This window comes from Myotis nattereri (genome assembly GCF_964212035.1).
Source record: "Myotis nattereri genome assembly, chromosome: 6".
In the NCBI taxonomy this organism is placed as follows: domain Eukaryota; kingdom Metazoa; phylum Chordata; class Mammalia; order Chiroptera; family Vespertilionidae; genus Myotis; species Myotis nattereri.
Window position 1 is genome coordinate 67,104,879 of NC_138081.1, and position 17,670 is coordinate 67,122,548.

Sequence of the window (17,670 nt, forward strand, 5' to 3'; positions counted from 1 at the left end):
CAACTGAGCTCTCTTGATCTCCTACTTTTCTCCTGTGACAAACTTCACTGACATCCTTGCCTGAGAAGAAACCTGGAGGGTGGCAACTTCTCAGGAAGGGCCTCTCTGGGAGACCAGTAGTACCTATGGATTCTCTGTCCTGATGGCTTAAGAATGCAGTGTAGTCCTCACAGCACATTTGCATGCACCTGATGACCCAAAGTTCCTCTAATATGGTCTGTGTCTCTCTGACTTCTGACCAGATCCAGCGTGCTCGACAAGGGCCATGTGACCACTGTCGGGTAAAGTCACAGTGCAGTCCTCTACATTCTCCTTGTTCTCTCTCCTCTTATTACCACCCACCCCAGCTATCATCCCAGTTGCCCAGGCAAATGTCTACTTTTCCCCTCAGCCTAATGTTCACTGCTCCTCCCTCCTAGACCTGCTTTCCAGTTCAATAGACAAGCCACAGTGGACACTCAACAAAATTACATAAATGTTTCAGATAGTAATCTGAGGAAACATAGTTACCCTGTGGTACATGACTTAATTACCACACGTGAATATTTGTGCAACACTTTCTGGTGAGTCCAGATTCCCTCCTACCGGAATTTTTTTCTGGCCCATATGTGTGTTTTCACATCACCTGTGATGCTGTTGAAGGACAGCCAAAGGTTCTGATGTGCAGGGCTTCTTGATTGTTGACTGGACATTAACCACAAAGGGCAGCATAGGCTGCGTTGATAGAGAAGAGAGCAATATTACCTTATCAAGTGCAGCAAAGGGATGAGGATTTTCTTAACTCTCAAGCGGCTTCCTCGATGACAGTCTGAAATGTAAGGTATTTTAAATATGTAAAGTTTCAGAACTGCAGTATTTGTATTGTATGAAATCTACAGTGAGCAATGTAAAGACTTTAAATCACTATGTCAAAATACTCTTATCTTTTATTTTCACTATTCATCTGAGGACTTGCTGATTTATTTGGTTCTTAGGAACGTCCAAGGCATTCCAGGGTGGGGGTGATTATAAGATATTGCTTAATTGCTCATTCCAACAAAAAATATTTACAGAATATCCCAAAAAAGGCAAATAAAGGTGCATGTTTATTATTACTAAGAAATTATTACATGAATGGTTGCAACTTTTAAAACTATATATATTTTTATTGATTTCAGAGAAGAAGGGAGATGGAGAGAAAGATAGAAACATCAATAATGAAAGAGAATCCTCGATTGCTGCCTCCTGCACACCCCACAATTGGGATCAACTCCGCAACCCAGGCATGTGCTCTGACTGGGAATCCAACCAGTTACTTCCTGGTTCATAGGCCAATGCTCAACCACTGAGCCACACAGGCTAGGCTGGCTGCAACTTCTAATATCATAAAGCAATGACTGATTAATCACACCAACACTGCATAGGATCATAAAGTTACCAGAAATATCAAGTAAAGATACAATTGTATTTGAATACTTGGACATTATATTTTACGTGAAATATTTAAAAGAAAAAAAAGTGTGCAAAATTTTTGTTCATCATTATTAAATGAATCCAATTGCTATACAAATTTTAGTCATCTATGCGTGGCTTAAACAACAACAAAAAAATATATATATTTTCTTACAATTCTGGAGGCTTGAAGTCCAAGATCAAAGGGTCTGCAGGTTTGGTTTCTTCTGAGGCTTCTCTTTTTGGCTTGTACATGGCTGTCTTCCCCTTGTGCTCTCACATGGATCTCTCCTAACCTCCTGTTTTTATAAGGACACATATTGGATTAGGGCTCACTCATATGGTTTGATTTAACCTTAACTATTTCTTTGAAGTCCCTATCTCCAAATACAGTCACATTTGTAAGTACTGGGGTCAGGACTTAAATCTATAAATTTGGGGGGCACACAATTTAGCCTATCACAGCAGCTATTACATTTAGAGAGATGCTACTATTAAAAATGTTCACTATGTGCTCATACAGAAAGTATATCACTGACTTCAAACCAAGTAACATATTGTTCCCTTTGAAGAAGTGATTTTTTTTTAGGGACAATGTGAATCATGTAACTAATCATATCTTGCATTTTGCTTTGATCAACAGAAATTCTAGGCTCAGTTTAGGTAAATGTATTTTACTTACTCTGTGGTCTCTACTTAAATTTAACTTTCTCCAAGATTTCATTCAATTCATTTTAACTGTATTGTGAGAATCTTGATTCTTATCATTTTTATCTATTTTTGTTATAAGCAGTGTGCAATATGACACTCTAGGTGGCCAGACTAAATAAATAAATGTTTGAAATATGTATCAGCAGACCTTACAAATGTTCACAGGTGGCCACCTCTTGTTTTCCTTAGCAAACCCCCAGAACTTGAAGCAATAGCATCTCTAATGAAAGCAGCATTTCTGTGAACTGGTTGGCTTCTCTACCACAATAGAGAAGTTATAAACATATTCCTTATCAAAAGGCAGCACAGTGTGTGTGCTGACTAACAGACCTGGGAGCCAGACTTCTGGGTACAAATGCTGGCTTGACCAATAGTAATTGTGATACTCTAGGCAAATTACATGAAATCTTTGTATGTTATTTTTTTCATCTATCATACGAGGATAGTGGGAACACTTACAGCCTAGGGTTGTCATGAGGATCAAGTGAGTAAAAAATGCATAAGATGATGAGAACAGTTGTAAACAAAACATTATAAAGTCTTATCATTCCAGAAGATTACACTCCAAAATTTGCCTATCATTTCAGAGTCATCACAGACTCCCTGAAGCACCCCCTGACCTGCAGTGAAGTCATGGGGGTCATGGACCCCAATTCATAACTCCTGCTCTACATATTTTATCATGAACAATAGACATAATTGAATTAACTCAGAAACACAGTATTTCTGTTTTTGCATTGATATTTGCTGAACATCCACACAGCAGTGTGAAAGTATGTTGATGTTGCTTTGTGCTTTATTTCACTTTTTTAAAAAAAGAAGTAAAGAGAATGAATCATCCACCCTAGCTGGTTTGGCTCAGTGGATAGAGCTTTGGCCTGCGGACTGAAGGGTCCCAGGTTCGATTCCAGTCAAGGGCACATGCCTGGGTTGCAGGTTCAATCCCCAGTAGGGGGCAGGCAGGAGGCAGCCAATCAATGATTCTCTTTCATCATTGATGTTTCTATCTCTCTATACCTCTCCCTTCCTCTCTGAAATCAAGTTAAAAAATTCAAAAAAGAGAAAAAATCATCCAAATGGCATTGGATTGTAGAGTACCATTTGGACATATTTTTTCTGGGAAATGACATGAAAACAGCTTACTTTCATCTTGTCCTTTCAGAAACATTTAGTGAACATCTTCTTTGTGCAAGGTGATATAAAGTGCTGGGTCTTTCCAAGCTAAGACACAGTGTGAATTGTGGCCAGATCAATGAAACCACAGAAATCAGTATTGATTATGAATACAACAAAAGGATGGACTAACTTTAGCCCTTTGTGCTGGATCCCCTAACACATATAGACATTCCCAGGCATCAGATTTCCAACTACAATTCATAGTAGCTTAAACTCTCCTTCCTTCTCTTACTTTACTCACTCAAAGATTCTTAAAGATACCATTTGAATAGGTTTTTATGCATGTCAATACACAAAATAAATGGAAATAGAAGAAATGTTAAACTAAAGCCAGCCTGTTCTTGTTAACATAGAATTGTTTTTAATGTCATTTCTTTTCACTGTGCTTTCATATGACCAAATCATCTGCAAAGCCCTAACAATTGTGGACTGAATAAAAATGAATTGGGTGTACTCGATCTGAACAGTAAGGAGGGGGAAATCCTTTAGAGAGAAGCTTATATTTTCATACATAAAAGCTCTGAATTCCCCCATTATTGTGTGCTAAAAAGAACAACTCTCTAGTTTTCAAGTAATTTTGCATTAGCTTTGGTTTAGCAGTGATGCTCTTTTCTTTGGAGCAGCTTGCCACAGCTTTTTAAGCCTTCTCGCGTAAATTAAAGAGAATGGAAAATAGCTAGCATGTGGCATTTTAGAGACCTTGACCCTCCATCATTATTGCCACAAATGTCTGCATTAAATTTAATTCACTGATGTTGCTGGTCTAAAGTATTTTTTCTCCCAAGAATAAAGTATACGGAATACTTCTTTTCTAAACCCAATTTACTTATAACTGATCAGTAGTAGAAATCTTTTTTTAACGTTATTTCTATTGTTGACACTATTATAGATGTCTCCATTTCCCCCCACTTAGCTCACCTCCACCCAGCCCCAGTGCCCCCTCTGGCCATCACCTCATAGTTGTCTGTGTCTATGGGTTACGCATATATGTTCTTTGGCTAATCTCTTCACCTTCTTTCCATCCAATCTTCTCCTCCCCCACATACCCTTCCCCTCTGACAGCTGTCAGTCTGTTCCACGTATCCATGCCTTAGTTCTATTTTGTTCACCTGTTTATTTTGTTCATTAGATTCCACATATAAGTGAAATATTTAAATTTAGTTAGGTAATGAGGGTTTATAGCAGGGGTGGGCAAACTTTTTGACTCGAGGGCCACAATGGGTTCTTACACTGGACCGGAGGGCCGGAACAAAAGCATGGATGGAGTGTTTGTGTGAACTAATATAAATTCAAAGTAAACACCATTACATAAAAGGGTACGGTCTTTTTTTTTTTTTTTTTAGTTTTATTCATTTCAAATGGGCTGGATCCGGCCCGTGGGCCATAGTTTGCCCACGGCTGGTTTATAGGAATTGCAACCACTATGGAATAATTTCCCATAGGGGCACAGCCTTATTTATTTCTGTCACAATTTGATTTAATAAAATGTATAATATTTAGAATCCTATCTAATAATAGACAAAGATGGTAATTGACCGTACCTTTGCCACGCCTCCCATGGGCTAATCAGCGCAATATGCAAATAAGCTGCCAACATAGATGGTGGCTAATTTGCATACTGCAGGCAGGGCGGGACAGTGTGAGCCACCATTCGGGCCCTGGGTGCAGCCCTGGGTGGTGGGGCTTAGGCAGCAGGGGGCTTAGGCGGCACACGGGGTCTGGCTGGGATTAGGCCGGGACCCCTGTGTGCTGCCTAAGCCCCATGCTGCCTAAGCCCCACCCCCAGCTGGGACCCCCGTGTGCCACCTAAGCCCCGCCCCCATCCAGGACCCCCATGTGTTGCCCTTAAGCCCCCTGCCGCTTAAGCCCCGCCCCCAGCTGGGACTCCATGGCAATTAGCGAGCAGGAAAGTGCCGCCCACAGGCAGCACCCAGCAGGGCCTGACCCCGGGGTGCCCTGGCAATCCACTGATTGGTGAGCAGGAAAGTATGGCCTGTTGGCAGCACCCAGCAAGGCCTGCTCCTGGGTCACCTCCGCGATCCCAGAGAAGAAAGGTCGGCCTGCAGGCAGCCCCTGTGTGCACCTGCTCCTGGGTCACCGTGGTGATCCGTGAACAAGAAAGCGCGGCCTGCAGGCAGCACCCCACCCTGGCCACAGCTCAAGGGAGAGTACAACATGCAGTGGAGGCCAGGAGCCTGAGAGATCAACAGAGAGGGGCGCCTGCTCCAAGCCTCCACGGTGTGGCTGGGGGCAGGCCCCCAGTAGACACACACACACACACACACACACACACACACACACACACAGCGCCTACTCTGAACCTCCAATGTGGCTGGAGGAAGACCCCCAGTGGGGACACACACACACACACACACACACACACACACACACACACGGGACACCTGCTCCGAGCTTCTGCTGCCAGACTGTGGCCATCAGTAGGACATCCACTGAGGGCTCCCGTACTGAGAGGCAGGCTGGGCTAAGGGAACCCCATCCCCCAGTGCATGAATTTTGTGCACCGGGCCTCTAGTAATCTCATAAAATGTTAAAAATGCATTTATATAAAATAAACATAGCAATGAGATTAAGCAATCAATCCAAGGGTTGATGCTAATATTTTAAGATATTTATATAGTTACCTTTATTATTTGGGGTGAAAATGATAATGAGTTGAGAAGAAATAATTTACACTCATATTTTCACTGCAATACTAGTAAATTCTAGAAGAAATTTAACTCAAATGAATATTAATCATGGTGGGGTTTTTGTGTGTGTGTGTGTGTTTTTTTCTTTCCTTCTTTTTTAATTATCACCCAAGGATAATTTTTCCATTGATTTCTAGAGAGAGTGGAAGGGTGGGATATGGGACACACACACACACACACACACACACACACACACACACACATTGCTTGGTTGCCTCCCACATGCACCCCTACTGGGGCTGGAGAACCTGCAACCTCAGTATGTGCCCTTGACCAGGAAGCTTACTTGAGACTCTTTCACCCACAGGTTGACACTGTAACCACTGAGAAAACCAGTTAGAGCTAATCATGGCTTTGATATGTTCATCATTTATATTTAATAATCAAGGTGCCTATATGAACATACTGGCACACTAAAATTATTCCTTCTGAAAAAATAGCTATACATATATGCTAAGATGGTCATTAGCAGAAAGAACATAACGCAGGAATAAAGGGGAATTTAGAAAGCTAATTCTGAATAGGATAAAGATGAAGGCAAATATGGAGAGAGGATAGCTTCATTCAGCACTTAGCACTAGGAAGATATGAGAATAACAGGATACAAAGGAGAGTGAACACAACCCAAGTGACCATCAACAGAGGAATGGATAAACATAATGTGGTCTATAAATACAATGAAATACTATTCAGACATGAAAAATAATAAAGTTCCAATATATTCTACAATATCAATGAGTCTTAAAGAAATTATGCTAAGTAAAATAAGCCATATAGAAAAAGACAAATGCTCTATGATCCCACTTATCTGAAATTCCTACCATAGCCCAATGCAGAGACAGAAAGCACATTGGAAGCTCCCAGGAGCTTGAGGGAGAGGCGAATGGGGAGTAATTACTTAATGAGAACAGAGTTTCTGTTTGGGTTAATGAAAATTTGGGGTAGAAGAAAATTTGAGGTAGATAGTAGTGCTGGTTGTACAAGATTGGGAATGAAATTAATTCTACTGAACTATACAGTTAAAAAATGTTTGAAAAGGTAAATTTTATATCTATTTTACCACAGTTTTAGAAAATGAACATGCAACAATTTTTGTTAAACTGCAAGTCAAAAACATCAGGAGATAATGCATATTAAGAACAGCATTTAGCTAAGGTATGTATGTATCTGGAGCATGATATCTATAATAATAAAAGCATAATATGCTAATTAGACTGGACAGCCGAATGACCTTCCAGATGACCTTCCAGACAAAGCCAGGGCTGTGAGGGCTGAGCCCCTTGCATGGATTTCGTGTATCAGGCCTCTAGTGTATTCAATAAACACTAATTGTTTTCAAAGGAAATAAAAAAGGAGGTCTTCATCTTTAAAAGGATGGAGTCGGCAGAACTGGAATGTACGTTTCTCTTCATTGTGAACAGTTTGCTTTCCAACACTCCACAGAACAGAGTGCAGAGCTTCAAAGGTAGGGTATGCGTTTCCTGAGAGACTAGTTGAGCAAACTTGTGCTTAGTTGCGTTGAAGGGGTCAGTGTCCCCTCTATTTCTACAGAAAGAAAATGAATTGGTAAGATAAATAAAAAAGAATGTCAAAGCCTTTGGTAAAATACTAATAATAATAGTAAAGAATTAAAAAGGCAATAAAGAGAGAGTGAATGGAAGTTCCAGATTTATGAAATTACAGAATGTTCCAGCTAGAAACTGGAACTCTGTTGTAAAATTAATCTTTTACAGATAAAGGAAATTGAATAGAGGGAGAAAAATAAAATGAAAAGAAATAAAAAAGAAAGGAAATCAAATGAGTTAGCTTAGGTCAAGGAGATCCATGCAAACGTCCTCTGGCTTTATTAGTATGTGTTAGTATCATGGACTCAGAGCATCGCCTTATGCTTCTGCACCTATACAGTACTTCGTCATAGTGAGTGAAGCAATCGGTACTATTTATTAGTCAGCCAGTTGATTCTGGTGCATAACTATTTACGAGCTAGAGATTAATGTAACCATACTACAAATAGAAGGAGAGGCAGAAGTGCAGATTTCCAGTCCCTGTGCCTATTATGTTCAATTTATATTAGACAAAATTAGAAATAGGAATGTCTCTACAAGCATCTGAACAAAGTTGGCTTATCCTTATTGTTTATAACTATGAGTTTTAAAAAAGCAGAACCTTTAAGGGAAAATCCATACTTTAAGAAAAAATATATTGTGATAACCATCCTTTTCTAATGGTAACTGTATCCTGTGTTGGAATATAGCTGCTTTTCGCTTTCCAAAAGTATGCTAAACAAACAAATCAAATACCCCTAACAGGCCTCACCAGAGCCACTAAATAATCCATAGAGAAATACCATACAAGATAAACAAACCCAATTAGAAGAAAGGACAAAAACTTAAATGCCGTAGATAAAAGTTAGACACACAAGATAGAAGCAGGCTACAGGCAGGCTAGTTTTTCTTCTCCCAAGGACTCAGAACTGAGAGACTAAGCCTTTGTCTTTAGTACTCTACTTTCAATAGAATAGTTGAACTTTGTGACAATTATTATACCTATTACATTAAAATAAATAATATCCTTAAACTTTCCATTGTAATAAATTTTTCCTTTTATGCCTATAAGTATTATTACACTCAGAGCCCAATTTTTTTAACATAAGAATAATTTTTAAGTTTGTAGTTACTTAAAAAAAATATTGTTTCACAAAATAAATTTATTTTACTCTTAGATTTTTTGTAAAAATGTGTTATATCAAAACTTTTCAGTATATCAAATGTGATGTACCTCTTTGGCTCTGGTTTATCAAGATCAAATTCATGCCATTCATCTGAATCCATAAGTTGATATTTCTTTTAACGACAATTGTTTAGGCACATACTGAATGTCAGGCACTGGGGCAGGTGCCAGGGATGCAAAGATAATATGCATGGCCCACCATCAACCTGCATCACAAGGGAGCTCACAGAATTGTGAAGAGGATCTTTATCTTTCACTTCCTCAGAAACAACCTTCGTAATCTCCTTGAGTCACATCAAGTCTGGAGTTCTGTCTGGTACTGTCCAGTCACACTAGTTTAGCACCTATCATGTTATCATAACTTAGTCTTATAACCTGAAGATACTTCCCTGTTGCTTCATGGGTCAGCCTTACTACATTCCAGAATGTGGCCTAATTTCAGATTCTAAATGTTAATTGCTCTGTGTGTCTGTGAAACATCCTCATCCTGCTACCATCAGTAAACTAAGCTGGATGTCTTTGATATCCCGTGCCTGGCCACACTTCCCCCTGGTACCTGCCACTTATGTGTTAAGATACCAAGCTCCATCATTCTGACCATAGGAACATGCATTTCCTGGACCATACTTCTTCTTGCTTGTGCATTCTCTATCAGTCAGTCCTTTTCGTGGAAGCTTGGGTGGAAAAAAAATGGCTTTGATCTACTAAATTCCTCCATAGAAGGAAATTCTACCCTGGATAAAAATTCCTACCCTGGGCTTGAATAAAAAGCTCTAAGAAACCTATGTGTTTTAGTTCTTGAATTCCTTTTATAAATATTCTAAAATATAGTTAATGCTTATTTTCAAAATATTACATTGAACCTTTCCAAACCCAACATTTTAGAGATATTCTATATAATAAAAGGGTAATATGCAAATTGACCCTAACAGCAGAATGACCAGAACGACTGCTGGACCAGTCACTATAAGGCTCACTGACCACCTCTTGGTTCCTTTCCCTGGCCGGCAGGCTCAGATCGCCTGATGGCCACCTGCTGTGGGGGCGGAGCCCATGAGCGGGTGGGAACAGCCAACCTCTTAGTTCCTTCCCCTGGCTGTCAGGCACTGATCACCTGATGGCAAATGGGGAATCGGGGGTGGGTGGTGGTGGAGGGCTGGCTGCCAGCAGATGGGGAAGGTGGCCCTGATTGCAGGCCAGGCCTAGGGACCATACTAGAGGCCCAGTGCACAAAATTTGTGCACATGTGTGTATGTGTCCCTCAGCTCAGCCTGCACCTTCTCCAATCTGGGACCTCTCAGGCCTAAATGGGCAGTCGGACATCACTCTCACAATCCAGGACTGTTGGCTCCCAACCACTCGCCTGCCTGCCTGCCTGCCTGATTGCCCCTAACTGCTTCTGCCTGCCTGCCTGATCATCCGCTAACCACTCTCCTGCCAGCCTGATCACCCCCTAACCACTCCCCTGCCAGCCTGATTGATGCCTAACTGCTCCCCTGCCAGTCCGATTGTCTGTAACTGCCCTCCCCTGCCAGCCTGGTTCCCCCCCCCAACTGCCCTTCCCTGCAGGCCTGGTCCCCCCCAACTGCCCTCCCCTGCTGCCCTAGTTGCTCCTAACTGTCCTCCTCTGCAAGCCTGGTCCCCCCCAACTGCCCTCCTTTGCCAGCCTAATCGCCCGCAACTGCCCTCCCCTGCTGGCCATCTTGTGGTGGCCATCTTTGACCACATGGAGGCAGTCATCTTGTGTGTCAGAGTGATGGTCAATTTGCATATTTCCTCTTTATTAGATAGGATACTAGGAGCCCAGTCACTGGTCTGGCCCTGCCTCCCTCTCTGGCCCTTGAAGCAGCCATGGCCTCTGCTAATCAGGCCCTCCCCCAGTGTAGGTGCGTGGAATCTTCTGCTGCCTTGCCCCGATGCTGTGTGTGCAACCTCCTCCTGTCTGGTTGACCCATTACAGCGTCCTGGTTAATTAGCATATTTTTCTATTATATAGATAGATATGTACATATTCACATACACTACACACACAAAATGTATAAGTTAATGGCAAGTAAAAAGTCTTGGATCCGGCCTAACCAGTTTGGCTCAGTGGATAGAGCGTCAGCCTACGGACTCAAGGGTCCCAGGTTCAATTCCAGTCAAGGGCATGTACCTTGGCTGCAGGAACATCCCCAGTGGGGGTTGTGCAGGAGGCAGCCGATTGATGTTTCTCTCTCATTGATGTTTCTAAGTCTCTATCCCTCTCCCTTCCTCTCTGTAAAAAAATGAATAAAATATATTTAAAAAAAAAAAAAAGTCTTGGATCCTAAGATGTTAAAATAATGACCATTCCCTAACCAAGCCATCATTGTTTATTTACTATCAGATAAAATTATTTATATTAGCCTCTCCAAAAATTCACTAATTATAGGGCTTATTGACTATGGCTTAATGCAGATCTTAAAGAACCAATACAAACTAATAGGGGGAAAATTCTTTCTAAAATCCAAGAACTGAATTCTGAACATGCAGCACTGACTAGGTTATCTAATATCCATATAACAAAGGTTTTGCCCAAAATATGCAGCTCATGCTGTGACAGTGACAGTGATGTGCACTGTGTACTGTCAGTTCAAGAGGAGAGGCCGCAGTAGAGTGAAGAGGAACCCTCTCAACATGCATTTCATGGCACTAAGGAATCAAACTATGGCCTGCGGGCCACATGCGGCCCGCTGAAAACATTTATCCGGCCCGCCGGGTGTTTTTGCCGCTGCTGCCTGTGGCTTAGCAGCCGACTCGTCCAGGGCCGGCAGTGGGCATGTGTGGAATGTGCGCTGCCCTCTCTGACTCCCCTCCTTCTCTCTGTCTCTAGACTCCTCTCAGTCTCAGGTGTGATCGGACGAGTCACGAGCTTGCCTGTGCAGAGCCTGCTGCTGTCTGAGGACCAAGGTAAGAACAAGTTAGGATTTTTTTTTTTTGAAGTTAGGCGGTCTATTTTTTTTTATTTTGCAGTTAGTAGGGCCTTTTTTTTTTTTGAAGTTTTGTTTTTTTCTTCAAAATAAGATATGTGCAGTGTGCATAGAAATTTGTTCATAGTTTTTTTTTTAAACTGTAGTCCAGCCCTCCAACGGTCTGAGGGACAATGAACTGACCCCCTGTTTAAAAAGTTTGAGGACCCCTGGTTTAGGGCCTTCTGTTGTAGAAGCAATCAGCCACAGATATGATGACTTACATTTCCATGAGTGAGAAAATTAGCAGGTATATTGTGGAATTGAAGAAAGGAAACAAAATTTGACTGAAATTACTGCTTCACTAATTTACCTAAATGATAGATTCTAGCTGAAATAAAATAACTTATTCTCTTTCTTCACCCTTAGCGAGGGGCTAATTCAAACTTCATATTTTCTTTCCTAGCAGTTTGTGATGTGATTAATTTAATTAAAAGGATTAGTTTTAAATTTGGAGTCAAAATATTACAGATAGCCATTCTTGTAGTTATCTATGGCTTTTTGCACTACCTCCTTCAGGACATTTACTGGGGGGGGGGGGGAGGTATACTTTAAAATATGAAGTTCTGAAAGTGATGAAAATTTAATTGAAAATGTGTTCACACAAATGATTTCATAAGTCAATAAAATTTGAGGATGAGCATTTTGATGAAAGTTAACATTGTTCAGAGTGATGTGGTAGAGACAACCCCATAGACCCCCCTGCCTACTTTTTACCCAGAATCTATAATAATAAAAGTATAATATACTAATTAGACTGGACAGCCAAATGACCTTCTGGACATCCTTCCAGATGACCTTCCAGACGAAGCCAGGGCTGCGAGGGCCAAAACCCTTGCATGAATTTCATGCATCGGTCCTCTACTAGAACAATAATTCCTTGATTTACAGTTACAATGGTTTTGCCTGTTGTGGTGTTTTAGAAAATGCACCTTACAATTCTTGTTGACATCTGCTTAATGTAGCTTCCACTCCTGAGAGCTGCAATTAGCACTGTGTCCTCAGGAGCTTTCCTTGTTTGGAACTGTAATTCAATTTGTCCTGAACAATATTTCTTCTAAGTTGAGACAAGATAAATATAAGCATAAAGTGTAGGAGAGTGTCCTATCTTCTGGTACTAGCTGATGTGATTTGGAAGGAGAATTCCTGAAGCAGCTTGAATTAACTACGTAATCCTGAGAAACGATGTCTTTCAAAACCTAGAGGAATTAAGAATGCTTGATCTCCCTGGGCAAGATTGTACTCTGATTAGTTTTATTACAATAATATGGAAATTGCAAAATATCAAGAGCCAGCCAGTCAGAGTTGTAGACTCCCTTTAGTGTCCAGCAAATTCTGTGACAAGAGAAATCTAGATATGGCCCACACTGCTCTTGCCTATACGTAGTCCAAAGGTGGGATTGTTCAGCCTCAAAAAGGCCCTAGACTCCAAAGAAGGTCTCACACATTCAGTGATGGAAAGAAAATTCATTCATTCACCCATCTATCTATTCATTCACTTCGTGTTATGAACCTCTACTTGTGAGGCACTGCTTCATACCATGAGGACACAATAATAAAATGAAATAGATAAATAAAGTCAGTGCCCTCATGGAGCCTATACTATACTGGGAAGAGACAATCTTTCAATACATAATTATTATGTCAGTATTTATAAAGTAAATGCAATGGAGGAAATGAAGGCAGTTAAGGGGACAGAGTGACAGTGGGGATTACCATTTTACCTAGCATAGTCAGAGGAGGTGACATTTTGAGACTGGAGGGAACTGGAATGGCAACTTAACATAGATCAGTCAGGCATTTTACTCCCATTATATAGCCCTAAGACCACCAGCAGGGGCATCACCTAGCAGCAGTCCCCACCTCAGACTTCCTGAATTAGAATCTGCATTTTAAAAACATCCCCCTGCCGAAACCAGTTTGGCTCAGTGGATAGAGCGTAGGCCTGCGGACTGAAGGGTCCCAGGTTCAATTCCAGTCAAGGGCATGTACCTTGGTTGTGGGCACATCCCCAGTGGGAGATGTGCAGGAGGCAGCTGATCGATTCTTCTCTCTCATCAATGTTTCTAACTCTCTATCTCTCTCCCTTCCTCTCTGTAAAAACTCAATAAAATATATTTAAGAAATAAAAACATCCCCCATGTGTGCACTAACATAGAAAAAGCCTAATGTAGTAAGATAGTAGTCAAATAGAATTGAAAAACAGATCTAACTTCTAGTTTCTTTTATCCTGTGTCCTTTATCTCTATATTATACTAGTGCCCCAGTGCACAAATTTGTGCATATTGAAAAGAAATTAATTAGAAAGTGGCCAGCAAGGTGGAATTGGGCAAGATGGGCCAGACACGCCCTGGAGCCAACCTCCTGCAGCCCCTCCCTGGCTTGCCACAACTGGGGTGGTGCCATGGCTCCAAGGCAATTTGCGGGTCCCTCTGACAGGTGGGGTCCCTTGGCCTGGCCTGCGGGGATTGGGCCAGAACCAGCTCTCTGACATCCCCTCAGGGGTTCTGGATTGCAAGAGGGTGGTTCTTGGGTGATGCACCCTAGAATTGGGCTCCCTCCTATCTGGTTCCTGGGTGTGTCACCTGAGAACCACTGCTGCCAAGTAACTGCAGCTTGGCAGCTCCTGTGCTGAGCATTTGCCTCCTGGTGGTCATTGCACATCATAGCTACCAGTCGGATGGTCGGATGGTTGCTTAGTCTTTTATATACATAGATATGCACATTTTTATCCTGCTTATGATAAAACAAATCAAAAGAAGACTAATTTGTATGGATAATTTTAATTCCAAAAAACATTTTTAAGATGGTAAGAAAATTTTCATACTTATCTAAATGTCAAAACTGTCACTAGTACTATTGAAGCCAGTCAAGTTCATTGCACTATACCCTAGAATTGACTATGGAATTTGATAGTAGGAGCTGCGTTGCATTCACAGATGAGAAACAATACTTTCCCCCCTACATCCTGGTGCTGGGCACAGGGCCAAGCTGTGACAGAGAAAATGGGGAGAAATACATCGACTGAGCTCTCTGCCCAACTCCATATCAGGCATGAGCCAGGTAGTGTACTAGCTCCTGTCCTTTGGCTAGGAGCCCAAGAGTTCCCAGCCCCTGCCTCAACCTATTGCACCCTTCCTGTGCTCCAGGGCACTTGTACTGCTGCCCTGCCTGCCCAACCTTTCTTTATCCATTTTGAAAAACCAAGTCCTCTGCTTATGGCACAAATAATCATTTTCCCACCCTCTCAGAGTCAGGTCTTTGCACAAGGTACCAGAAGATTTGAAGCAGAGTGACTCACCATTATGCTTAAGCCATCACTAAAGAAACCTCACTTGCTGACACTTATTCCAGTCCCAATTATCACTATATTTATAACATTGAATTGGATCTCTGCTAAAAAAATCAAAACAGAATTTAATAAAGCTAAAACAATTAAAATAATAAAGTAATCAAGCTTGGGTGTTAATTTATTGTTTTTGAAAAGTGTCATATTTTATCCTTTTCTTGCTCTGTTCTTTTGAAGTGACCTCTGACTGTTCTTCAAAAATATACCAGACGGCATCTGACCAGCTCATTCTTTCTCTGCACAACTCTATGGATTTCCATTCCATAAGCACAATGCTCAAAGCTGCTATGGTTGTATGTTGGGGCTATATTTGTATTAAAAATATGGCAAAATTCCAGATTATTTACCATGGACTCCAAGCATTCACTCACGGAGAAAAACGAGTCACTCAAAGGCGTCTAATATGAGCAATGGGGAGGGATGCAAATCACAGTATTTTTTCTTCTAGATATACCAATACTTTTTCTGGAGGTATTTTTAAGGATCTGTATATTATTATACTAGAAGCCCAGCCCACCCACCCACCGAGCTCACAGTCCCACCCACCCACGCCCAGCGTTAGGACCACAGGCCTTTTATAATATAGATTAGCAATGCCCCACATTCCTTACCACTTAGAAATTCTAAGTAAAAGATTTTTTGCCCACTCTAGTATTCTGAAAAGGAATTCACATACATTACTGAGGAAGATAATGGGCTACCTCAGGAAAATCGATCGCACATGCTGTCAGAGACAATGGGTGGTGGTATTCTTCACCAGACTTTGATCCCCTATGGTTTTTCCCTGCTGGGTATTCAGTGAAGGAAATATTCACTGTTATCCTCCTCAGTTCTCTACTTTAAGCTCTGCTTTATGCCTGGCTGGTCAGCTATACATAGGCTCCCTCATGAGAGTGTTGTGTTCCTCCCTACAGCAATCAAGTCACTGACAATTTGTTGCAGTGACATTTTCTTGAGTGAACAGTGCTAGACTATGAGGACTGCCCCCAAGTCAATATGAACAAAAATAATTCATCACCAGTGCCCCAGGGTGAATCCAAGAACTCTGTGACTTACAGATGTGGAACAAGGCTAGGACCTGCTTTGATATTGAGTCTGCTTCCAGATGATATTCTTTTCTTCATCATCTATTATTAGCATTATTTCTATAAAATTATTTCTATTATATCTAATTCCTAAGAACCACTTAAAACATTTACATTGAAACACATACGTAATTTGACCTTTAAAATATGGGGGGGGGGGGGCGGCAGAGTGACTTAAAGCATCCAAAGTAAGGGTTCTTGAGCTTTTATGAAAATTATAAATTTTCTACTTAGAAAAATACAGAAATCCACATTTTGACATCCATGGTTTAAAAAAAAACAGGTTACAAACTCAACTGCCTACGAGATAGGCAGGTAACAGAGAGGCCTGGGAGAAATATGGTAAGAAGGCATGAAGCTTGAGGTGAACCAGGTCAGAGCCTCATCTAAGCTCATCAGCTGTCAGTTTCTGTCTTCTTTGCCAGGTGCAATGTTACTGCAAAAGCTTCCAAATTCTCAAGAGAAAACCCAAGTTGAGAATTCTGTGTAAAATTTCTCAATGCCTAAGTTTTAGCAACTAATTTAGATTTGTTTAAAGCACTGTGCAGAGGAATAAGAAAGCAAACAAAAGGAAACCACAGCTGTGGCTGAATGGCAAGTATCTGAAGCATATATATTCTGTGCTGTTTTCAAAAGAGATTTATTTTGTCTTGATAATAAGTCCTTAGTGAAAAAGCTGGTATTTTCTCACAGAAAATTAACTATGTAAAGTGCTGTTGTCACTTCGCCTTTACAAGATGAAAACTTCAAGAGCGTCCGAGGATAACGCCAAGGATGTCCTAAAGAAGCCACTTCAGTCTTATAATGTAAATGAAAACTTTCATTAAAGCCACAGTTTTCCAGAAGACAGAAAATTTTGTCCTAAAAATTCCTGAGGGTAGTAGCTACTAATCAGGGGCTTCAACCTTTAAGAGGGCTTACAGCTATAAGAGCATGTTTGTTCTTGAACAGACTTCAAGCTGATTGGCCAACCAAGATCAGCTAGATACAAAATGTTCCCTCTGATGACTCTGGGAATTGAACTGTGAAATAGAGTTATCTGGAATTGTCCATGCAAGTGATAAAGAGCATCTGCATATAGTAGTCATTTGGTTCCTATCACTAAAGGCAGCACTAAGGTTTCAGTCAGCTCAACTTGAGGCAAATTACTAAGTAAACCTAATATGACTATATTTCTCAGAGAATTTTTTATTACCCTTCCAAACAGGTGGTTACCTTGGAAGGCATAGACCCAACCATCTTCTGAGTGTGCCTGGAAAAGCAGCAGGAATAAAGCTTCAATCCTGCTCAATGTTTATTCATACAGATAGATGCAAATAAACACACTATTCAGAAAAGGTTCCCTAATGTCAGCCAGTGTACGTGCCCCCAAAGCTAATTGGGCCACCAGGAAACAGTAAAACAAAAGATAAACTTCTATAGCTTTACAGTGTCTTCCTGTCCCGTTAGAATGGTCCCATCATGTGGTTGGGCATTTATCTGACTGCAAA